The sequence below is a fragment of the Bos taurus genome, chromosome 1 (genome assembly GCF_002263795.3).
Source record: "Bos taurus isolate L1 Dominette 01449 registration number 42190680 breed Hereford chromosome 1, ARS-UCD2.0, whole genome shotgun sequence".
Lineage (NCBI taxonomy): Eukaryota > Metazoa > Chordata > Mammalia > Artiodactyla > Bovidae > Bos > Bos taurus.
The window spans coordinates 82,406,774-82,432,091 of NC_037328.1; the positions used below are offsets into that span (position 1 = coordinate 82,406,774).

Sequence of the window (25,318 nt, forward strand, 5' to 3'; positions counted from 1 at the left end):
TACCCGTTGGCCACGCTTCCGCTTTCTTCATCTCTCCCGGGTCTCTCCTGGGCGGTCCACCACGCTACGCCACGCCCCCATTTAAAGGGCCAGAGATACATTTAGGTCAAGGAATTTAAGGGGTAATTAGAAGGAAATGGCCGGAGAAAGCAGTGGCACCCCACTCCAGTACTCTTGCTTGGAAAATCCCACGGATGGAGAAGCCTGGTAGGCTGCAGTCCATGGGGTGAGCGACTTCACTTTCACTTTTCACTTTCATGCACTGGACAAGGAAATGGCAACCCACTCCAGTGTTCTTGCCTGGAGAATCCCAGGGATGGGGGAGCCTGGTGGGCTGCTGTCTATGGGGTCGCACAGAGTCGGACACGACTGAAGTGACTTAGCAGCAGCAGCAGAAGGAAATGGCAACCCACTCCAGTATTCTTGCCTGGAGAATCCCATGGACGGAGGAGCCTGGTAGGTTATAGTCCATGCGGTCGCAGTGTCGGACACGACTTAGGGACTTCACTTCACTTTAACATATTTAGGAACTAGAGAGTGGAAACAGAGGAGGAGCGCAGATCAATAAATAATAGTCCTCGAGGTGAGAAGAGAAACCCTTCTCCAGCCCTAGTGAATTTATCTAGCATTTAAGAAAGTGAACCTATCTTCAGCCAGCCCAGAAAGGGTAATTGATTCCCAGGCTTTCAGAGTTTGCAACCAGCAAATTTTAATTTTAATCTTTTTAAAGACGAACACATAATTACTAGTTTTTTTATTTTGCCAAGTAAAGATAATTAGCAGACATACACTAAAAGTCAACTATTATTTTCTAGTTTATCATCAACATTGCTCCATAAAAATACATCTTAACACCAAAAGTATAGGAGAGATATGCTCTCAAATAAAGGAGATATCTTTAAAATGAATAAAAGCATATATTTATTTCTCTTATTACTTCTCAAGAAAGATAAACACTTTCAGGACAGACTGATTTTTAGAGCCACCACTGTAGATAACAGGGACCCCAGGATCTTATGCCTGCTAGGGCCTACAGTCAAGAAAATAGAAGGAGGGGAAAATACCAAAAAATGTTCCTGGAAGGAGATATAGAAAATATTCAGTTGGGAAGACATTTATTGAGCATCAACCAGGTTCACTATGCTTCGGGTCTTTGAAGGACTCAACAGTGGGTAAGACACCACCCTGCCCTCCGGGTACTCTTAAGAACTCAGTGTACAAAGTTACAGTACAAGGCAAGCCGTTTTGAGTGCTGTAAGAAACAAGCCTTTGACTGTGTGGATCACAACAAACTTTGGAAAATTCTTCAAGAGATGGGAATACCAGACAACCTTACCTGCCTCCTGAGAAATCTGTATGCAGGTCAAGAAGCAACGGTTAGAACTGGACATGAAACAACAGACTGGTTCCAAATAGGTAAAGGAGTACGTCAAGGTTATATATTGTCACCCTGCTTATTTAACTTATATGCAGAGTATATCATGCAAAATGCTGGGCTGAATGAAGCACAAGCTGGAATCAAGATTGCCAGGAGAAATATCAATAACCACAGATATGCAGATAACACCACCCTTATGGCAGAAAGTGAAGAAAAACTAGAGTCTCTTGATGAAAGTTAAAGAGGAGAGTGAAAAAGTTAGCTTAAAACTCAACATTCAAAAAACTAAGATCATGGCATCCAGTCCCATCACTTCATGGCAAATAGAAGGGAAACAATGGAAACAGTAACAGACTTTATTTTGGGGGCTACAAAATCACTGCAGATGGTAACTGCAGCCATGAAATTAAAAGACACTTGGAAGAAAAGCTATGACCAACATAGACAGCATATTAAAAAGCAGAGACGTTACTTTGCCAACAAAGGTCCATCTAGTCAAAGCTATGGTTTTTCCAGTAGTCGTGTATGGATGTGAGAATTGGAGTATAAAGAAAGCTGAGCACTGAAGAATTGATGCTTTTGAACTGTGGTGTTGGAGAAGACTTGAGAGTCCCTTGGACTGCAAGAAGATCCAACCAGTCAGTCCTAAAGGAAATCAGTCCTGAATATTCATTGGAAGGACTGATGCTGAAGCTGAAACTCCAATACTTTGACCACCTGATGGGAAGAGCTGACTCATTTGAAAAGACCCTGATGCTGGGAAAGATTGAAGGCAAGAGAAGGGGATGACAGAGGATGAGATAGTTGGATGGCATCACTGACTCGATGGACATGAGTTTGAGCAAGCTCTGGGAGGTGGTGATGGACAGGGAAGCCTGGTGTGCTGCAGTCCATGGGGTCTCAAAGAGTCAAACATGACTGAGGGACTGAACTGAACTGAAGAAACGAGACCATCATTTCAGGATCACACCTGAGGGAAAATGGGGAACACTTCAGGGAGGATGTGCCATCTTATTAGGGCCCTGGATTTCAGCAGACAGCAGAGAGAATTCCTGGCTGAGGGAACAGTGGGATCAAAGCAGTACAAAGCTATATTAGAGACAAGCTGCTGACCTGACGTGGCTCTGGTATGGGCAGTGGCTTTCAAATTTTTTTGATCATCACTCACAGTAAGAAATAGACTTCAGTTATGACCTATTGACTGTGTGGGTATGTGTGTGTGTGTGTGTGCTTCCTGTGATATTAATTGCCTTTAGTATGTGCAATGCAACTTGGTATTTCTATCTTATTCTACTCTTTTTTATTATTCTGGTCAATAAATTGATTCATGACACTAATACATAGCAACCCATAGTTTGAAAGCACAGGTATACAGTGTGTTAGAGGTAGAAAAGGCTGGAACCAGATCCAGGAGGGCATTAATGCCAAGCTGGGGTTGGGGGGGGCAGGGGTCTGTTCTTCTGGTAAGAGCCTTTGGAGGTTCTTAAGCAGAGGAGTGGCATAATTGCAACTGTGCTGTAGAACTCTGGAGACCTGCTTTCATGTCTGAATATCACATTTTTAGAGGAAACCTATTAAATAAGAGCCTGTCTGGAGCAAGGTAAGCAGGCTAGTGAGATCAGAAACCCTGTCTGACAGAGAACAGTTTGAAGTGTTGGGCAGAGAAGAAATTGACAGAAGTGGGGGTGGGGAGCCGGGTTATGGAGGTGGGAGGTGGGGAAGATTGCTATCTGACCCTTCTGAAATATCCCTGCAGCAGTTGTGGACTTACTCTGTGTAACTATAGAAAGTAAACCTGGGACCTGTGGATAGATGTAAGGAAGCAATTCCAACTCAGGACTGTTTGAGCATGGTCCAAGCTGACATGCTATCCTTTACAGGGCTGTTGACGGTAATTATAAAAACAAAACAATTGTATACTGATTATTGAACACTTGAAAAAATCAGGAACTACAAAAAAGTAAAGCATAAATTACATTTCAGGTGGAAAAAAGAAGCATTTGTTGTTTTGGCTTATTTTCATTGGGTCTTTTACTTTGCAAATTTACATTTTTTGTATAATAGAACTACGTAGAAAATACAGAATTATATCCTGCTTTTTATTTTTTCCTCCATGCTATGTCTTTTTATTTGTTGTTTTTTAAATTTTACTGTAGTATAGTTGATTTACAGTGTTGTTAATTTCTTCTGTACAGCAAAGTGATTCAGTTTTACATGTGTGTGTGTGTGTATATATATATATATATATATTCTTTTTCATATTTTTTTCCATTAAGGTTTATCACAAGATACTGAATACCACTTCCTGTGCTATACAGTAAGACCTTGCTGTTTATCCATCCTGTAGTCTGCTAACCTCAAACTCCCAGTCCATCCCCTCTCTACCCTCCCTCCCCCTTGGCAGTCACAAGTCTCTTCTCTGTGTCTGTGAGCTTATTTCTGTTTCATAGAGAGGTTCATTTGTGTCATTTTAGACTCCCCATATAAGTGATATCGTATGTATTTGGTATCTGTATTTCCTCTTTCTGACTTACTTTGCTTAGTACAATAATCTCTAGGTCCATCCATGTTGCTGCCAATGGCCATATTTCTCAATGTTCTATCTTGAACACTATATCCTGTTATTCAAATTGTTCATAAATATTTGTAATGGCTACATAATTATGGATAATATAGTTGATGCTATTATTTTTGGACACTTAGATGGGCTTTCTTATTTTTCACTGTTAACAAGAACATTGCATTGACTATCTTTATAAGGAAACCTTTGCCCACATTTCAAAGTTATTTCCATAGGATAAAAGCCTGTAAGTGAAATTACTAATTGAAATGCTCTGAAAGCTCTTAAGTCTGTGAATACCCACTGCCAAATTTCTTTCCAGAAAGGTCAGGCCAGTTTTCATTCTAAACAGAAGTGTTCAAGGGTGCCCATCACATATACCTACCAGCATTTATTTTATCCTTTTCAAAAGCTCTGCCAGTTTGATAATGGAAGTGGCTCTAATTTTAATCTGTATTGGATTACTGGTGGGTGGAATATCTTTATATATTTATCAACGCTTTATAGTTATTCTGGGAATGCAATTTCACTGCCTCTGTTTGGATTTGTGATTGGCAAATAGCACTAAGTGAATTGTTGCAGGCGTATGAGGAAAAAAACACAGAGGGATTTAAAAAATAAATGATGTGGTCACAACGAGTTATAGCCAAATTATATTGTGGTGTACCATACAAACAGAGGTTAGTGGGAGAATTGACTCATCATGAGGTATGTGGTTAAATAGGTCTGTGCTATTGTAGTCAGTAAAATATTTATGTTGTGAGGGGCAATTTGGTTTCAGCAAAATACCATTCCTTATATTAAATCAACATTGTAAATTTTAATTTCCCCATTTTGTAGTTTTGTTTGTATTTAATTTATAAATTTGTTTTGGTTTTATAGATGCATAAAATCCATAAAAATTAATCTTTTCCTTAGTTTCAAGTTTGCATATATACACATAGATATATATGTGTATGCAACATCATAAAAAATAATTTAAGCCAATTCTAGAGGTCCATGAGACTCTTTTTCCCCTACAAGGACACTGAACATTACTTACGTTTGAGAAACATTGGTATTAGAGGTTTCTTAAAATTTCATGTGTAATTATGTAAACATAGGCATTGGGATTTTTTAACAAAAGTAAAAGGTAAAAGTGGAATCAGCTTAGATATTTTATATTTAGAATTTTTCTATACAGAATATTGTTATGATTTCCTTGCCTTTGAAAAAAGCACCAAAAGCTATACTATGTTTAGAGTTCAGAGAGTATGTTTTCGCTTAAAAGGTACTATTCATCAAAGTTAACCTGTACAGGTCATTAAGATCTAGACCGAAGAATGTTTGGATTTATTAAACTTGTCTTTTTAAGTAAGACAAAACAACTGAGCATATAGCAATTAAAATGGAAGTTCTGTGAAGTGGTCTTAAGAGAAATTAAATTCATGAGAAAAAAAAAGTCCCACACATGATGTAGGAGCCTTGGAGCATGGAAATGAGTGAGGGTGAGTTGCAGTGATGGCCAGGAGCTAGAAGGGGAGCACCACCCAAGGGATGCTTCAGGAGGATGATGGCCTGATACCCAACCCGACTCATCCAGCTCTCCCCAGGCAGGGAGGATGGAAAGCATGATCCAGACATTGCTGTCAGCATTACATCGAGAGTAAGCAACATCTATCCTGAAACGAAAAAAGTCTGAGACCTGGGAACGAGAGGAAGAGGCTAAGAGGTAGATAGCTGTACCACTTTTCTTTGCTCACAATCACAACATAAATTGGTCTCTTTTCCTTTTTAAAAAAGGAACCTGGTGTACAGGCCAAACCACCCAAGACAGCTGGAGAGAAGTGAAATTGGTTGTCTCTAAGGAACTCAAGCTGGTCCAGATGCCATTCTCAGGTTCCGTCTGCCTGGAACCCTCTTCCTCTCAAGTTAACTACATGGCTCACTCCCTCACCTTCCTTGGGACTTTGTTCAAATGCCACTGTGTTAGGGCAACAAAAGCAAAGCAGATGGGGGTGGAGTACTCTCCTCCATCCAGGACTCAGAGGCTCAGGTTCTTCCCATCTGGTGACACGCACAGTTGAACACATGCCTCTAAGTTCTCTGAGGAAGGCAGATAGAAGAGGCTTACCAACTCTGAACTGCCTTGGCCTGAAAATATGTATCCCTTCTGCTCGTAGTCCACTGGCCAACACCAGCCACCTGGCTCTGCTTTGCTGCAGTGGAAGCCAGGAAGTATAGGGGAGCACTCAGAATATCTGGGGTGGGGCACATTTGACTCTCACACAGGCGACCTTCTTTCCCCCAGGACTCCCTCACCACCCATTCAGACTTTATTTTCTTCCATAGTACTTATCATCCTCCAAAATGCCATTTATTCTACTTACTTATTGGTTAAGTTTCTGTCTTCCCCACTAGTACATAAGCACCATCAAAGGAGAGGCTCTGTTTCACGTATTTTTTCAACCTAAGCATCTAGAACAGTACTTGGCAAATGGTAAGAGCTCCATAATTGCTTATTAAATAAGTAAATGAATTCTGCAATAACAGTTTGTATTTGTGTATGGAGGGGGTATCGCATACACTGACCTGAGGATGCTTCTAAGAAATAAATAACCCCCCTTAGGCATACACAAGCACGTACTGAGTGCTTGAGCCTACTATGTGCTAGGCACCATGCTTGGTGCCAGAAACAAAGATATCAGAAATACTCCCTGATCTTCCCTAGGCAGAAGAAACAATTAAAATGTAATATTTATTAAGACCCATAATAAAAAATAAATTATGAGAGCTCAAAAAGCCAAATTCTTCTAACCTTTAGTGAGAATAAAATTTTATATCCAAGTATTACTAGAATGGCAATGAAAAAAAGAATGAGAGTGGGAGGTGGGTAGGGAACTCAGGAACCATAAATTGCTCCCCAAAGTCATAAAGGAAGTAAGATATGTAATTCTCTATCATTTTGTATTCTTGACAACAGTTGCCTTTCCCTTTTCATTCACCCATTCATTCTAGGGCCTTCCCACATCCTCTTTCTCTTCAGCCTTAGAGTACAGAGCAGCCCACGTGCACTTAGTTGAGAAAAACCTGGAAGATCTCACTATTTTAAAATATCTCTTTCTGATAAACCCACAATTTCAGAAATACCATCATTTGAAAACGACAAGTATTTTGTCTTCCAGCCCCACCCGTGCCACTCCTCCTATACTCCTGCAAGCAAATAAGCACACACTTGTCAGACTCCTGATGGAAGAAGTGGCATCAGAGGAGCCCTGCTGGAATTCAATAGCAAAAAGAGAGTGAAGAGGGAAGTCTGGGGCTGGGATCTGTTCTATTAAGATGGTCATAGGAAGGCGCTGAAGACATGAACTGGGCATCAGACAAGGGAAAGAGCGAGAAAAGAGTAGATAAGATGCAGAAACAAACAGGCATCAAATGCAAATTTCACCTATTTCACCATTTTGCTTGGGATAGCCTTGCTTACACTAAAAGGACACATACCTCTTTGACACAAAAAAGGAAGAGTTGGGCTCTGCTGAAAATGAAAGAAAATTCAAAATAATAGTAATGTTCCACTGTGTCAGGCCCCAGACTCTATGTATGTCATTTCTCCTCATGGGGGTCCTCAGTTCCCAAGTCTATATCCCGGTCCAAGTTGTGTTCTCAAACCATCAAACCACCTTCTGACTGTCAAGGGAGAGAAAAGGAAAGGAGAATGTATGTAAGTTATCTATTGTTGTATAACTACTCCAAAAATTAGAGGCATAAGACAGCAACATGTATCATCTCATCATTTCAGGAATCCAGGCATGGCTTAGCCAGGCCTTTTGGCTCAGGGTCTCTCACAAGTTTGCCACCAAGGTGTTAGCTCAGTCTGTGAATCTCAAGGCTCAAATTGGGAAGTATCAGCTTCCAATCTCCCTCGCATGGTTATTGGCAGGATTCGCTTCCCTGCAGGCCATCGGACTGAAGGCCTTAGTTCCCTGTCATGTGGGCTTCTCCACCCACAATATGGCAGTTTGTTTTAGTTGAGTAAGCATGCAAGAAGACACATCAAGAATGTGAGCAAGATGGAAGTCACAGTCTTTTGTAAGCTGATCTTAGAAGTGACTTCCCATCATTTTTTGCTACATTCTATTTCTTAGAAACACTGCTCCAGCCCACACCCAAGGGGAGGGAATTACTCAAGAATGTGACATCCAGGAAGTAGGATCACTGGGAACTGTTTTAGAAACTGCCAGCAAAGAAGGTTATGCCCATTTCCTTCAAAGACTCTTTCTTAGACTTGCCTATACCAGTCCCACCCACATCTAGCTGCAAGGGAGCCTGGGAAATATAGTCTTTATTCTGGATGACTATCAGCCAAGCCAAAACTTAGGGACTCAGTCCTGAAGAGGAATTATAGGATTCTGGAGAGTAGAAACTCGGTTGTTCTGTGTGCCAGTCCCAGGCATGAAGGAGGAAGAGGAGCAATATGGTTGGGTAGAGTTGTAGAATCTGAGTTCAGATCCTGCCTCTGTATGCCCATGCTGAATGGATTATTTAGCCTCACTTAATCTCACTGATATTCTCAGACTAAATGAATGTGAGCATCTTACACTTGGTAGGTTCTCAATAATGTCCACTAGATCTGTTTCAGAGGTAGCTTAATACCCCAGAAACTTTTAGACCAGGCTCTGACACCCAACCAGCTTGCTGTGTGACTCCATGCCAGTCACCTAACCTCTTTGCACACCAGTTTTCTGTTGGTAGAAGGGAGTACAAATATCAACCTTACATATATTATCAGGTTGTTATAAAGATAACATGTGAATGTTTCGATTTTTTTTTTAATTCAAAATGCCATGCAAACTTACTGTGGCATTAGTGGCCACCAGGTGGCAGTGGGAGGAACGGGCTTGGGTTATGGCCCACGGCCACCAGATGGTGCTGGCATTCAGCGGATAGTACCCTGGCTTTGCTGGGAGACTGCAAGAGAACAGAAGGGCTCTTGAAGACGGCCAGTGCAACCCCTCATCCTACAGATGAGAGAAATAAGGCAAGGGGAGGGTGTGGGGAGGATGTCACACAGCAGTGGGGGCTGGAGCCCTGCTTTCCCAACTCTAGTGTTATCAGGGCTAAAGATGGCTCTTATCCATACACAGAATGAGGTTCTCACTTTCTCTCTGGAGATCAAGTTGTTCACTGTCTTGTTCATGGATTTACCAAATTTTAAAAGCCTAGAAAATGTCCACATATGGCATCTGTCTCACTGGCTGTGTAGTACAGTGGTTAAGAACATGATTTTGGCTTCAGATGGACCTCAATGTATATCTGTATAGCAGGCTCCTTACTGCAAAGTTAAAATAATTCTACCTGATAGGGTCGGTGTGAAGTTAGATGAAGCATGTGAAAATAAGAGGTATCACTAATTTCTACACACTTATCTAAGCAGTTTATGTGTATTTAATTTATCTAATTCTCACCATAGCTTTATGTGGTATCTACTATTATTAAGTTCCTTTTATAGAGGAAGAAACTGAAGCATAGAGAAGTTGTAACTTGCCCATACTCATAGCTGTAGGTAGAGGATTTAAATCTGTCTCCGGAGCCCATGCTCTTAACCATATTTATTACTAATTGTTTGGCAGAGAGTAAATGCCCAATGAGTGACAGATATGGATACACAGGGGCCAACCTGAAGATTTCCAGCTGGAGGGACAAGGGTTTGGAATGAATGGTATAACCACAATGCACCTACACTTTCAGAGTGGAGAGAACAGCACGTAGTTGGAAGAAGAATGTTAAGTATCCAAGCTACTAAAACAAAGATAACTAACAATACTTTTTTAAAAGATTACTGAAACACAGCACTTGGACTTTAGACTTTAGAGACAAAGAGAATAGGATCTGACTTTAGATCCTGCCTCCTGCTTGGACCTTGGGCAAGTTTAACATCTTGTTTCCTCATCTAAAACTTGAAGCTAATACTCTTACCTTACAGAATTTTAACACTGTGAGTGTTAAAAAACCATTGTGGTTGAAATGCACATTTTAAAAATGTACACATTAGAGCAAACATTTGATTATTATAGTTCAGTTCAGTTCAGTCTCTCAGTCGTGTCCGACTCTTTGTGACCCTATGAATTGCAGCATGCCAGGCCTCCCTGTCCATCACCAACTCCCGGAGTTTACTCAGACTCACATCCATCGAGTCAGTGATGCCATCCAGACATCTCATCCTCTGTCATCCCCTTCTCCTCCTGCCCCCAATCCCTCCCAGCATCAGAGTCTTTTCCAATGAGTCAACTCTTCGCATGAGGTGGCCAAAGTACTGGAGTTTCAGCTTTAGCATCATTCCTTCCAAAGAAATCCCAGGACTGATCTCCTTTAGAATGGACTGGTTGGATCTCCTTGCAGTCCAAGGGACTCTGAAGAGTCTTCTCCAACACCACAGTTCAAAAGCATCAATTCTTCGGCACTCAACTTTCTTCACAGTCCAACTTTCACACCCATACATGACCACTGGAAAAACCATAGCCTTGACTAGACGAACCTTTGTTGGCAAAGTAATGTCTCTGCTTTTGAATATGCTGTCTAGGTTGGTCATAACTTTCCTTCCAAGGAGTAAGCGTCTTTTAATTTCATGGCTGCAATCACCATCTGCAGTGATTTTGGAGCCCAAAAAAATAAAGTCTGACACTGTTTCCACTGTTTCCCCATCTATTTATTTCCCATTAAGTGATGGGACCAGATGGTATGACCTTCGTTTTCTGAATGTTGAGCTGTAAGCCAACTTTGTCACTCTCCTCCTTCACTTTCATCAAGAGGCTTTTTAGTTCCTCTTCACTTTCTGCCATAAGGGTGGTGTCATCTGCATATCTGAGATTATTGATATTTCTCCCGGCAATCTTGATTTCAGCTTGTACTTCTTCCAGCCCAGCGTTTCTCATGATGTACTCTGCATAGAAGTTAAATAAGCAGGGTGACAATATACAGTCTTGACATACTCCTTTTCCTATTTGGAACCAGTCTTTGTTCCATGTCCAGTTCTAACTGTTGCTTCCTGACCTGCATACAGGTTTCTCAAGAGGCAGGTCAGGTGGTCTGGTATTTCCATCTCTTTCAGAATTTTCCACAGTTTATTGTGATCCACACAGTTATTATTCCACAAAAACATATTTATCTGGTTGAAAGCAATTCAAGATGTTAAGATATTGTTCCTCCCTTCAAGGAACTTATATAAGAAAAGTGATGGATGTACATACCACTTGGTAGGGGGTGTCTTAGGAGAGCTGAAACACGCAGTGGGAATTAGAAGAGGGCAAGGTATTTTTCTAGCAGTGATAACTGGAGACATTTTCATGGCCATGATATTTAAGATTAGCCTTGAAGGATGCAAAGAAGGTAAGGAGAATATTCCATAAGCTTTACTGGCAAAGGTAAAGGGGCCAGAAAGAGACTATTTGTTTGGAGGCGGTCCACAGTAGAAATGTGAGTCAGGCTATAGAGTGTGGCAACAGAAAAGGAAGGGAATTTCTGGTTAGACTTGGCATATTAAACATATGCATTTGACTCTGTTCCTAAAATGACAGTAAATAATAAAGTTTAAAACCACAAGGACTCCAGGAACAAGAGAAGAGACAATAGCTGATGGAAGATACTAAAAAATTTTGGAAAGACGAAAAGTAGTTGGGTGAGTATTAACTGATGAAGTAAAGACAAGAAAGCTGACTGCAAGGCAGACAGGGGGCGGAAAAGCCTTCGAGAATGAAGCTAATTTGATATGAAAACCAAAACCAAAAAAGAAAGAAAGAAAAACAAACAGAAAAACCCACCAAACCCAGGAAAATTTAGAAAATAGAGGTACCAGGTAACTCTGAAGCTAGTGGGATGGAGCTGGGCTGAAAACACAAGGAAGAGTTAAAAGTCTGATTCTTCTCTCCATTCCTTGTAGCCAGCTGGCTTTTCCATCCCACCCAGAAAAATTCAGGCCTTTGGAGTGGCCAAACGAGAGAGACTGTGGACTTGGGGAAGATACCAGGAAAAGCAGACAAAGCCGTAAGGCACCATACTGAAATCAGGGGGATTAAGTAAAAATCTCCATCCTTAATATTACCTTAATTAAAAGTCTCCTCCACCTCTGACCTCATTAGGCTACCAGAATTCAGAAAGCCTGGCTTACCCTCTAGAGGAAAGAGTTTGGGCAAGTATCTGCTGGATAAACTGAGATGTGGTCCACTCCTCCACTGCAGGCCTGGGCTCTGCCCAGCATGGGGGGCCTGGGGAAAAGGGGGCATCCCTGCCCCACCCAGGGAACCCCCTTGTCCTAACTGCCCTCGGTCCCACAGGTGTGAGGAGCCAGTCTCAGGCCAGCAGCTGCGCCGGTTGCCTCTCCCGCCTGCTTTCCACCCTGGACCCGCCCAGGGCACTCAACCAGCCCCGTGCACAGGCAAAGAGATTTCAGTGGGCTCAGGAGAAACAACCAATTCAGGAAAAAGAAATTTTAACAGCATTATTCATATCCTCAGAGGGAAGTGAAACCATTGCATCCATGAAACAAGATTGGGTCTATAGAAAAAAGAACCTTCAGAGATAAGAAAGAGCTTTTAGGAATAAAGAGGGTTAATTTTTTTTTTAATTGTATAAGTTTGGAAGAAAACAATTTAGAAGGTCTCTCTAAAATAAAGCAACAAGAGATTAAAAAAAAAAATTAAGGGAAGAAAGACTAGAACACTAGAGAATTATTCTACAAAGCTCAATACAAGAACAGGAATTCAAGAAAGAGGACACTGAGAAAATTCTGGAGATTAATTGCCAAAGAAATCATTTAAAAATTTTCCAGAGTGGTATAAAAGATTATACTGACATCATTGTAAAATTTCAGACATCAGAAATAGAAAGGCAGATCCTTAAAACTCCTAGAGAGAAAAACTGGGCCACACAGAAAGGATTGGGGTTCATTATGCATCAGACTTCTCAAAAACAATGCTGAATGGGCAGGAGGATTCTTACTGGGGTGATGAAAATTTTCTAGAACTGACTTATGGTCATGAGCCAAAGATGATTGACTTCAGGTTGAGACATTGACCATGCCCTAAATTGGGTCTCTATTATGCCAAGTCATCAAGTAGATTCATTTAAAAATCACGTAACTTAATAAAAACAAGTAAATGCTCTGGCAAAATCATGTGTTAACCTGACAAAAGCTTCATGTCTCTGAAAAAGAAATAAATAAAACTCGTTTGTGGTGATGACTGTTCAACTTGGTAATTTTGTGAAAAATCACTAAATTGTACACTTGAAATGGGTGAATTTTATAAATCCAATAATATATCTCAATAATGTCATAAAATAAAAAACTGAAATTAATATATAAAGCATCTCAAATACAAAAATGTATAAGCATGTTACAGAACAGCTAATAAAAAATCCATGTATAAATATTAAGCATATCATTCAAATAAAATTACTATAGAAAGTAAAACAAAAACAAATAAAAGCATGGCTGCATGGAAGCTCAAAGACCACTGAGCTGTTTCTTCCTAATTCTGAAAGAAAATTATTTTATATCTAGACCTCTCTAGGCAGTCAAACTGTTAATAAACATGAACAAAATTACTCGCAGACATGCCAAGTTTCAAAAAGTGTGTCTCTGATGTGCCCATTCTTATAAAGCTACTAACGGATAGAATGAGGAATAAACCAAGAAAGAAGACATGGGATCCAAGAAAGGAAGAGAATCTAATACATGAGAAAGACTAAAGAATTTTCCAAAAAGATGATCAAGGAAGCTCTGGGATGACAGTTGTGCGGCAACCCAGGGGAGCCACTGATCCAGCCTGGGGCAGGAAAACCTCAGGCTCCAGGAGTGAAGTTTTCAAGAAGATAGTAGAACATATGTATAGATAATCCAATTTATTTGAGTATTAGAAAGAGTTCTAGCCTATAAGAGAGTTTGGAGAAGGATTGGTGATAAGTGCATAGAAAACTAATCGCAGGGGAGAAAAGAAGCAATTATTAACTTTAGTGGGGAAACGCTATTAAAAAAAAAAAGAAATGTAATCATACATAGTTTATTATGTCAGTCAACTGTGAGCAGTATTTACATAGTCATAGTCATGTAAATGCTGAATGTTAATTTAACAAAAAACCGTGCTTCAATAATATTGAAAGAATGTGTGTGTGGAGGGGGGTGGGTAGGGAAAGAGCCTGTAAGAAAGATGCATCCTTGAATTTCCCCAGAGGTAGAACCTGGGACTAGGACAGGTAGTTTATTTGGATCTGAAGGACACTCAGAGAGAAGCAGGAAAGCAACATGGGGAGGGGGAAACAACCAATAAAGAATGAGTAATTGGAATTTATTCCCTCTGGGAAAACTCTGGAAAATGGGAGAAAACAGAATCAGAATTATTCCACCTGAAAGGGAGGAAGCTGAGATATTTAGACACCAATTCCTGAAAGTCGCTGGTTAAGGACCCCTGCCGGTGGGGAAGGTGCTGCTGCTGCTGCTGCTAAGTCACTTCAGTCGTGTCCAACTCTGTGCGACCCCATAGATGGCAGCCCACTAGGCTCCCCCGTCCCTGGGATTCTCCAGGCAAGAACACTGGAGTGGGTTGCCATTTCCTTCTCCAATGCAGGGAAGTGAAAAGTGAAGTCGCTCAGTCGTGTCCGACCCTCAACGACCCCACGGACTGCAGCCTTCCAGGCTCCTCCGTCCATGGGATTTTCCAGGCAGGAGTACTGGAGTGGGGTGCCATTGCCTTCTCCGTCGGGAAGGTGGCATATGCATTTTCTGGAACGTCAGCCTGCTGCATTTGAGGGCAGAGTCCCAGAGCCTTCAGCTACAGAGATGCAACCCTGGCAGTTAGAAAGGAGGAAGGATGCTGCATGGTAATGTCTAAGGGGCACAGGTGGGACATTGACAGCATCTGAGATAGAAGTCAATAGATAATATCTAAAATAGAAAAAAATCTAAAATTACAACATAAGCGTTTACTTCCACTAGAAAATTGAGATAAATGCTTGAAGAAAAAGCAAAAAATGTTGAAAGTCATTACCTCTTGAGAAGCAGAAATGAGAGGTGAGGAGCAATAAACCAGAGAGTGATTGGTTTTTCATTATATTAATACTTGAAAAGTGAAAGTCGCTCAGTCGTGTTTGACTCTTTGTGACCCCGTGGACTATACAGCCCATGGAATTTCCAGGTCAGAATACTGGGGTGGGTAGCCTTTCTTCCCAACCCCAGGATTGAACCCAGGTCTCCCACATTGCAGGTGGAGACTTTACCAGCTAAGCTACAAGGGAAGCCCAAGAATATTGGAGTGGGTAGCCTATCCCTTCTCCAGGGGATCTTCCTGACCCAGGAATCAAACTTGGGTTTCCTGCATTGCAGGCAGATTCTTTACCAACTGAGCTATTAGGGAAGCCCTATATTAATACTTAGTAGGACTATTTCACTTCTGAACACTATTAGTTTAATGAAAATTATATTTACAAAAACATGAACAGGCAGTACAAAGGAAGATGGGGTCATGAGACAGCAAGTGAGGGAATTCAGGGGGCAGGATCACGACACATGTGAGGGGGAGACAGGAGACAGAGAGCAGATAAGACTTGGCAAAAGAAGTGTGAAGGGAAGTGTGAGGCGGAGGATCATATTTCAGGAGCAGCAGTCACCAGTGTTCAGGCTGCTGTGCTGTCATCATGGAGGGTGAGATACAAACAAAAGCTCTTGCAGTTAGCCTGCGCTATGAAATAGCAGAAAAGTCACTGCCTGAGAAGTCTGGGGACCTAACTTCTGGTCCTCTTTTCACCTCCAACCCTGGGCAAGTGACTGACCTCCCTGGACCTAAATTCTCACATCCGTGCAATTGGCCTGACAGTCAGTCAGCTGTAGGCACCGGTACAGTTATACATGCTTGAGAAACAGACATGCTTCTACACTGCTTGAGAAAAAGCCATTTCCCTGAGTCCTTCAAATTGGCCCCCTCCCCAGCCCCTTCCTGCCTGGTCCCTCCTCTGGAGCCCCTCCCTTCCCCAGACCTTCCTCCACTAACTAAGGGAGGATGCTTCCAGCCCTTGCCCAGCGGTATGGCCTGCATCCATTCCAATTGGTGGGCCCTTTGGATATTGGTTGTTAAATATTTTGACTATCACCCTTGCTAAAAATACCTTCCCTGCCTACCTGACAGTGACCTGGTGAGGATCAAATGAAATAACAGATGTGAAAGGCCTTTCCAAATGCTCCAAGTGCTGTCATATATTGGGTAAAATATTGTTTTAACATCAAAATGCAAAAGTAATGCTGCCGAGAGACGCGGTCACAGAGGGCATGGACACAGAGCGGTGATGAACTGCAGGGCTGGAGCCCGAGTGAGGGGGAGGGGCAGGAGAGAGCGGCAGGGCAGAGAAGGGAGAGAAGAAAGGAGAGGCTGAAAACCAGGCAGATTGTGCAGCCTCCCTCCCTAAGTCATTGGGATGCTGTATATTAGATGCAGGAGATCTGGGTCCCCTCTGCCCTGCCCCAGGCCCAGAAGCCAAATCCAGCTCAGACTACATGCTGTGTTTTTACCCTTCCACCAGATTCCGTGTGTGTGTGTGTGTGTGTGTGTGTGTGTGTGTGTTGAGGGGTAAGAAGAGGCAGGTGACATAAATCCTTATGCATATGTTCTTGCTCATGCAGCTTGATGTGGTCTGTCACTAGGAAAAGCCCTAGGATGGCAGGAACCCCAGATATTTGGGGGTTTGTGCCACCTCTAGATGTCTGGGATTCCCAGATCCAAGCCCTGCACCTGAGGTCTTCCTGTAAGATCAATCCCAGTGATCTTCTACTCTCTCTGGGACCTCTACAGTCTACAAACATGTTCAAACACCTTCCTTTATTTAATACTCACAACTACTCTGTAAACTAGGTAATGTTACTCCTGTTTTACAACTGAGGAAACTGAGGCTCAGAGAAGTTGAGTGACTTGTCAGAAATAAGCAGAGAGCAAGTGGCAAAGCCAGGACTTTGACCCAAGTTTCCTCTTTTCCTAAACAGACAGAGTTGCTGGAGGTCTTGTTTGAAAGGACAACCTTCTTTTAAAATTCAGGTCCTCTGACTCCAAGTCCAGTGCCCACGACAGTGACCCTCCTGGAATAACTACTGCTTCACCGAGAAGAGGAATTCTCCAGAAGGATCCACGGGTATCTTTGTGCCTAACAATTTCAATATTACCTCCATCTCTCTCCCATCCCCCTGCCTTCTGTGCTCATATGATCATGTGCTCCTCTCTTTCATAACCTTCAGGATAAAATTTAAAGTCCTGCCATGGCACAGCAGCCCCATCAAAGCTCCGTCTGAGTATCTAGCTCAAAGGCTTCAAACTCCAAGGCCTGTAGAAGCCAGGGAGGTTTGTTAAATAAATGGGAGAAGCAGGCAGGTGCTGGGAGTAGGAGGCAGTGGGAGGGAGCACTGGCCCACCTGAAGGAGGAAGCGGATCCTCGGCTCTCAGCACAGGTGGCCACACAGGAACGCAAGGCTAGGGTGATGCAGAGTTATCTTCCAGCATTTCAAGAAAAGCCAGAAGTCCAGAATTTTATGAGAAATTACTCAATTTTTAAATGTTGGGACAATTAAAAATACATTTATATTATACAACTTACAAGTACGTACTACACTTGTTTTCAGGTTGAATTTGGAGGGCGGACTGCCATTTTGTGATCCCTATTCTGAAAAATCTGGTCCACACATTATTTCCCAAGTGAGTGAAGTGAGAAAAGTCGCTCAGTTGTGTCCGACCCTTTGTGACCCCATGAATTATAGAGTCCATGGAATTCTCCAGGCCAGAATACTGGAGTGCGTAGCATTTCCCTTCTCCAGGGGATCTTCCCAACCCAGGGATCAAACCCAAGTCTCCTACATTGCAGACAGATTCTTTATCAGCTGAGCCACAAGGGAAGCCCAAGAATACTGAAATGGATAGCCTATCCCTTCTCCAGGGGATGTTCCCAACCCAGGAATCAAACTGGGGTCTCCTGCATTGCAGGCAGATTCTTTACCAACTGAGCTATCAGGGAAGCCCTTATTTCCCAAAGATACCATATATTGTTCAAGGCACAGGATCTTTGCCCAAGCCAGTCCCTCCACTTAAAATGCCATTTCCTCCCTCCCCTAATCTCATCCCTTGGACAAATTCCTTCTTGTCCTTTGAGACCCATGTCAACTGTCACCTTCTTTCCGGGACTGTTCACAACCCCCTCTGCCCCCACCCCAACTCCAGGCAGAACTAACAGCTCATTCGTCTGGTTCCCAACACACTTCAGGCTAATGTCTAACGGTGTGTCTTGTGCCCTCAGCACGTGGGGGCTTCACCAGCACGTCAGGGGAGTGCGTGTGCTCATCCGAAGGTCTCAACACACCACCTGGTTGAAATCCTGGCTCCATTCTAGGTCAAGTACTTAACTTTTCAAAGTCTCCATTTTCTCATTTGTAAAATGGAAATAAAAATATTGCCTACCTCATAGGATTATATAATGGTGAGGAGGAAATGTGTGCAAAGTGCCTTCTCTAGTCTTTGAAAGGTAGTAAGTACTTGCTTGTATTTTAGCCATAAAAAAATTACTTGTTTTCCTAAACACTTTCTGAGCAGCTGTGGCATCACATGCCAGGTTTGGGGTGGGGGTCAAACCTGAGAAGACCTTCAACTCCATGCTCCTGTGAGAGGAATGGTTTATCTAACAGCAAGTTTAAGAGAAAGACCAGAGCATGCCAAGCCCACCCCCTTCCTCTCCCTCCCTCTCTCTCAGAGAAGGTCTGCCTGCAGGACACCACCTCCAGGGGAAGGGTCTATGATGTGGCCCGCAGCAGCAACCAAGCTCTGCAGGGTGGGGGCCAACATCAAGAAGCTCACTGTGGACACCCATCAAGCCTCATCTTCCACCCCAAGCTTATCAAAGAAAAGCTGGTGTTTCTATCTGCATGACTCCAGTTGAGATGAGGAGTGCTGTTGACTAGTTTCTTCAACCAAATCCATTCTCTGGGAATACAGAGATAGAGGAGGCACGGGCTCAGCTCCCATGTAGCTCATGGTGTAGTTTCTTTCTGGTCATCGGAGGGGAAGGAATTCTCTGAGATCACGTGGTATGGGGCAAAGAACCTGGGTTTTGGAGTCACACAGATCTGTCTGAATCCTAGTTCTGTCACTTATTAGCAGGGCAAGATTCAAACAAGTTATTCTGGCTCTGGGTTTTGTCCTCTGTAATTTGGGTTCATTGCAAGGGTCAGGGCCTGTTACAGGGGAGTGCGGTTTTGCACATTCACATGGGTGCTCAAATTAAAATGTTGACACTGTGCCCAACCAGTGTTGCCTCCTGAAGCCTTCACTTTCTCAGCAAATGGCAATCTATTTTTCCATGGCTCAGGTCATTGTGTGCTCCCACCCCGTATCTGATCCATCTGCAAATTTTGCTGGCTTCATAAACCATATCTGGCGTCTGACCACTTCTCACCTCCTCTGCTGACTCCCTTGTCAGAACTGCCATCATCCCCATCTTGGTCACTGTGGTAGCTTCCTCAACACTCCCCTGCTTCCATTCTTCCCTTCTGAACTGTATTTTCAAGCCAGATGGAGCTCAGTAAAAAGTAAGTCAAGTCATGTCCCTCCCCTGCTCAAAATCCTTCAAAGGCTTCCCCTGTCACTCAGAGTGAAAGCCAAAGTCCTTCCAGTGTCTGGGCCCCAGCTGCCTTTCTGATCCATCTCTTACCCCTTTCTCCCCTGTGTTCCCTGCTCCAACCACCTCTGTGCTCCAGCCACACTGGTCCCCTGGCTGCTCCTCAGAGATGCCAGGTAGGCTCCTGTCTCAAGCCTTTGCACTGTCCATCCCCTCTGCCTAGGGATGCATTACCCCCAGAGAGCTGCAGAGCTTGCTTACTCATTTCCTTTGAGTCTTTATTCAAGCGTCATTTTCTTTGCTGAGGCTTTCTTATGTTTTTAATTGTAACACCCCTTTCCCTTTACCACCTGCCTCCCTTATTTTATTTGTCTCCATTATTCAATTGGCATTCTTTCCAGGGCTGCCATGAAAGTTGTGTGGGTTGGACGCCTGGCCAAAGAAGCAAGATCAGACCCAGACTCTGCTCGCCAAGCTCTGTGACTAGCCACTGGCTGGCCTCAGCCCAGAGGAGTGGCCTTCTCCTAATTTCTGTGAAGATGCTCAGGTGCTTCCTGGTGGCTCAGATGGTAAAGAATCTGCCTGCAAGGCAGGAGACCTGGGTTCGATCCCTGGATTGGGACGATCCCACTCCAATATTCTTGCCTGGGGAATTCTATGGACAGAGGAACCTGGCAGGCTACAGTCCATGGGGTCACAAAGAGTCGGACGTGACTGAGCGAGTAATCCACACACACATGCTCAGGTGGTGTAGTGGTAAAGAATCTGCCTGCCAATGCAGGAGAAGCAAGAGACTAGGGTCTGATCCCTGGGTCAGGAAGATCCCCTGAAGTAGGAAGGAAATGGCAACCCATTCCAGTACTCTTGCCTGGGCATGGACAGAGAGGCCTGATGGGCTACAGTTCACAGAGTCACAAAGAGTCGGTCGCAACTGAGCACAGAACAACATAGTAGCTCTGTAAGTTAGTTGATAACCCAAATATTACGTATTTCATTTCTTTTTTGTTTATCATTTGTCTTCCCACCCTCCCTCATCAGAAGGGAAGCTCCAGAAGGCGAGGACTTTTGTCTGTTTTCTTCACTGCTATATCCCTAGCTCATGTAAAAGTGCATGACACACAGTAGGTATTTAATAAATATTGACTCAGTGACTATGATGACTGTTCAACAAATTTCATTGTATTGAATAAAAGTTCACGCTAAAAATAAAAGACACTCAAGCCTTTATCGAACTCCCTCTTCAAACCTCTTAAGGATTCCCCCTGTCTGGTGGAGTGAATATTCTGAGCATCCATTACCACCTTTGATCACTTTCTGCTGTGTCTAACAGAGTCGGGGTGTATTGCCATCCAACACTGACTTCATTTCTTCTGCATTAATCACACTCAGCCTTGCCAACTCCAGATTCCATTGTCTCATGTTTCCTGTCATTTGCTCCCAGGGAGCAACTGTCTGCAGGATGGGACAGAGAAGCTGGAACGGTGGCCAACACCCACCCAGATCCTTGGATCCAATTGCCCACTGCTCTCTATGCATCTGGAAGTCCCGCAGGTGCCCCCAAAGCAGCGTGTCCAAAACTGAACTAATTTGGCTCCCTACCTTCACCCTCCCATAAACCTGCTCTTCCTACCTCAACTGGTAGCCATGGCAGTTTCCAAGCCAGAAACCTGGGATGCATCCTTACTCTCTCCCCATTAGCCACCACATGCAATCAACCTTCTAAAAATCATTTCAGAAAGATACCCCCTCTTTCACTGTTCAGTTCTTCATCATCTCACTTGCTCACAACAGCCCCCCAACCCTTTCCCCACTGCCATCACCCCAGTTCATCCTGCAGCCAGAGCAGTCTTTCATAAAAGTATATCTGACTCTGGGACTCCCTCTGAAAACCCTTCAAGGGTACCTCGTGACAAGAGGGTGCTGTTTAAGCTCTCAGACCCCACATGGTCTGGCCCCTCCAACCTCACAGTCCACTGCTTTTTTTTTAAGATTTTTTTTTTTTTAAATGTGGACCATTTTTAAAGTCTTTACTGAGTTTGTTACAGTATTTCTTCTGTTTTGTGTTTTGGTTTTTTTGGCCACGAGACGTGGAATTCTAGCTCCCCAACCAGGGATAGAACCCACAACCCCTGCATTGGAAGGTGAAGTCTTAACCACTGAACTGCTGGGGAAGTCCCTAGTCCACTCCATCTTGCTCTTATACTTTTTGCTCCTATGAAACTGAGCTACTCATTGCTCCCAGGACATGTCATGTGACCTCACTGCATTTCTCTCTGCTCGCAATGCTCTCCTCCACTTTCTCTCCAGGCAAGCGTCTCTTTCATCTACTGAGAAAATCACTTGGATGTAGTAGCATCAAATCCTGCTTTCTTGCTTACTAGTTATGTAAATTTAGATCATTTTTTAAAACCCTCCTTGCCTGTTTCCTCTTCTGTAAAATGAGAATGATAACAGAGCGTACCTCACTGGGTTTTTCTAATCACTAAGGGAATTAATTGATGGAAGGCCCTAGCAGTGTGTCTGGAATGTGGTAAACACTTAATAAATGTTTGCTGGCTTTTAACTATTTAATCCTCAAATCATCTCTTCCCTCTTCAATGCCACTTTGGCACCTTGTTCAAACATCTACCGTGCACTTAGTATTAGATGACTGGTCTACCTGTCTGTCCCTCAAACTGGACTTACTGGACTGGGGGTCTCTTTAAGGGCCAGTCTTTAAATGTGGGCTCAGTAAATGCTGGTTCTATTCAAGTGACTGAAGGAAATAAAGACAAACCTTAAGTAAGACATTCAGAAGGGCTGCACCTCAAGGGAATGCTATGAACTTTTATTCTAGTTCGAGGCTCTGGGACAGTTGGTATTTCAAGGTGCCCAGTAGCCCTTCTGCCCTCGTGATCGATGCCCCATCTCCAGCTTGCGCACCACCACTGGCCGTCCTCAGCATTGTCTTGCCCAGGGGAGCCTAGACAGGGATCCTCCCTTCCATACTGATCGTGGACAGGCAACATTCCAGAGCCTGGTGCTGACATCCCGGCTCATCATCTATTGCTAAGTAGCACTAACAGGAGAGCTCAGATGAACCTGCTTAGGAAGCTGGAAGCAGGGCTGTTGGGGGTGGGAGTGGGGGTGGGGGGGGTCCTTCCAGGCAGCACACAGACACTCCTGCAGCTTGATGTTACGGTAGCTCCAGGCTTGCCTGCCAACCTCCCCAAAGACTTCCTTCAGTCATTCTCACTCCTGTGGTCCACTCCATCATTGAACATCAATCAGGTGCCTCCTACCTCAATGGTAAAGGTTGGAGTGTTTTCAGGTTTTCACACCCACAGGCAAATGTGGGCTGCCTCCCCCGTCCCTCTCTCCACCCCGCCTCATCCCTCTCTGATTTCTTCTATGATGCAGTACACATGAACCACTGCCTTCTGCAACCAAATCTGGACTTTCCATCCTCATTGCTGAATATCTATTAAGACACTGACTTCTAAACATTTGGTGACCGTTCTTCCCATTGTAAGAGAAGCTAGCAAGGCTGTGGCCCAGCCACTCCCATCCATGCCAGCCCCTCTCTCAGAAGTTGTCCTGCTCAGGACATGCTGAATGGGCTGCCCAGGGCACCCAAACCCATCTTTGGGACACAAAGAACCCACCACTTTGGAAGCATCTGCAAACCCTATTTGTCCCCATCTGTCTGGTATTTCTAATTAAACATCAAAAACATCCTCCCTGGCCTGGCTGTCCATATGAAGGAGAGGAGCATACCCACAACAATCCAGGGGTGGGGAGGAAGTGAGCAGCTTGAGTTTGCCAAGTACTTTATGGATAGTAATGCAATAAAGAAATTGGAAAATGCACATATGTTTGTGTGCGCACGTGTCCGGCTTTATACAGAAGGAAGCAGATTTGGGGTAAGGAGAGATGACAGCTCAGTTAATAGCTGGGCTCATCAGAATGGCTGGGGATGGGAGCTACCTCCCATACTCTTCCTGGAGCTCCTTCTCTGGTTAACCTCTTCCCATGTTCCCCCTTTCTGACTCCTTTTTTTTAACTGTATGCTTATATATATATATATATATATTTTTTTTTTTTTTTTAATTTGGCTGCACCATGACTTAGTTGCAGCATGTGGGATGTGGGATCTAGTTCCCTGACTGGGGATCAAACCCAGGTCCCCTGCATAGGGAGCGTGGAGTCTGAGCCACTGAACCAGCAGGGAAGTCCCTTCTTTTTCTTTCTGAGAGCCCTAATTCTTTCTCCCAAAACTTCACCCGCAGCCCTGACTGCTCCCTGCCCACCTGACCGTCCACCTCAGCTTGCCTTGCCCCAGGAGCCACTTCTTTCCTTGGGCTTGATTCTCTCATCCACCACCACTACCTCCACCCCTCTTCTCTCTGTGCTCTCTTCCCGTGTCTCATCAATGCCTTAGTTTGCCATCTTCTTTCTGTGGTTTCCAGCGCTTCCCCACAGGCTTTAAGTTCCACCCACAGCAGAACTACCAGAGAAACGTTCCCTACCAAAGAAACCTCTCCTCACAGAGGTCTCTGTGAGGAAGGTAAAGCAAATCCCCCATTGTTCAGGGCAATTAGCTGCTGTGGATGGGAGCCATTGAATGGCTGCCCACTCGTGGGAGGCTCTTGGCTACAAAAGGCCTATTCATGATAATACATTTTACAGACACCCCGGAGGCCTGTGAGAACCTCTGCCCAGACACCCTGCTCCACAGGAGAGAGAATCCCTGTCAGCTCGAAAGAAACAGTTTTCCTTCCCTCAGATGAACCATCAATTGGGAGCATCGCCTATGCAAATGAGCTTTCTGAAGCCTCTCTGCAGAAGAGACCTTCTTCTTCCATGAAGGCCAGAAGGTGTAACCTTTGGAAGAGTGTGTTCCAGCTTCCTCCTGTGCCTAATTACTGAGCTCCTTTCTTCCTAATCATCTTTATTTTAATGTAAGAATATGGTAAATGTCAGAATGTCATGAGATGAATGTATGATCTAATTTATTTTTGCAGGGAAAAAAAATGAGACCTGAAACATCTATTTAAGTCAGGTGTTCTGAAAATGATTAAATAAGAGGAATAAGAGGAGGACCTGAGTGTAAAATACAGCTCAAGAGGCCGAGTGCCACCGATTCAACCTGCTTATTACCCTGTACGATGTGAATAATTTATCACATTTTACCCTGCATTAAGCACTGTTGAGGATTAACCTGCGGTTTATTTGCAGACCACATTAACCCCTACCTGTCTCAACCCGCCGTTTTGGGTGGGAGAGAGTTGTGGGAACTCTCTCTGCTGCTCTAGTGTCCACGTTAGCGAGGGCTGGACAGCAGTAACTAGCCTGATTAACTAGCACTCTCCAGAGAATTCATCTGGGAATAGAAAGTACCCATGTCGCCTGCTTCTGGGGCATTTTTCTCCTCCTTTCAAGTCCTCCCACTTGGGCTGTCTCCCCCACCCCCTACCATCAAGTCCTTTCCATTTTACTTCTTATGTATCCTTTCATTTCTAAGCCATACACACTGGTCCAGGCCCTTGCTGCTCATGCTGGACTCAGAGTCCAGCCTCTCCCTCCTGACCTCCTTGGCTGGTCCTCACCCTCCCATTTATCCTGTAACTGACCAACATTCCTAAAACCCAATTTTCGCCCAGCTTTTCTGGGCTTGGAAGCATTCAGTGAAGAGTCCTGCTCAAGGATGCAGACCTGCCTCCTTCACCCAGCACCCAAGGGTGTGGCACCGTCATTTCTCCAACCCCATTTCCTTCTTCTCCTTT

The 25,318-nt window shown here is 43.8% G+C and overlaps 1 long non-coding RNA gene across 1 annotated transcript; it reads left to right on the plus strand.

The window, feature by feature from the left end:
• Nucleotides 1–8: 8 nt before the first annotated feature.
• LOC132345657 (uncharacterized) lies at nucleotides 9–21,167 on the plus strand. Its single transcript, XR_009495109.1, has 3 exons — nucleotides 9–226; nucleotides 16,942–17,087; nucleotides 19,955–21,167. It is a non-coding gene; the product is annotated as an uncharacterized lncRNA (long non-coding RNA).
• The last annotated feature ends 4,151 nt before the right edge of the window (nucleotides 21,168–25,318 follow it).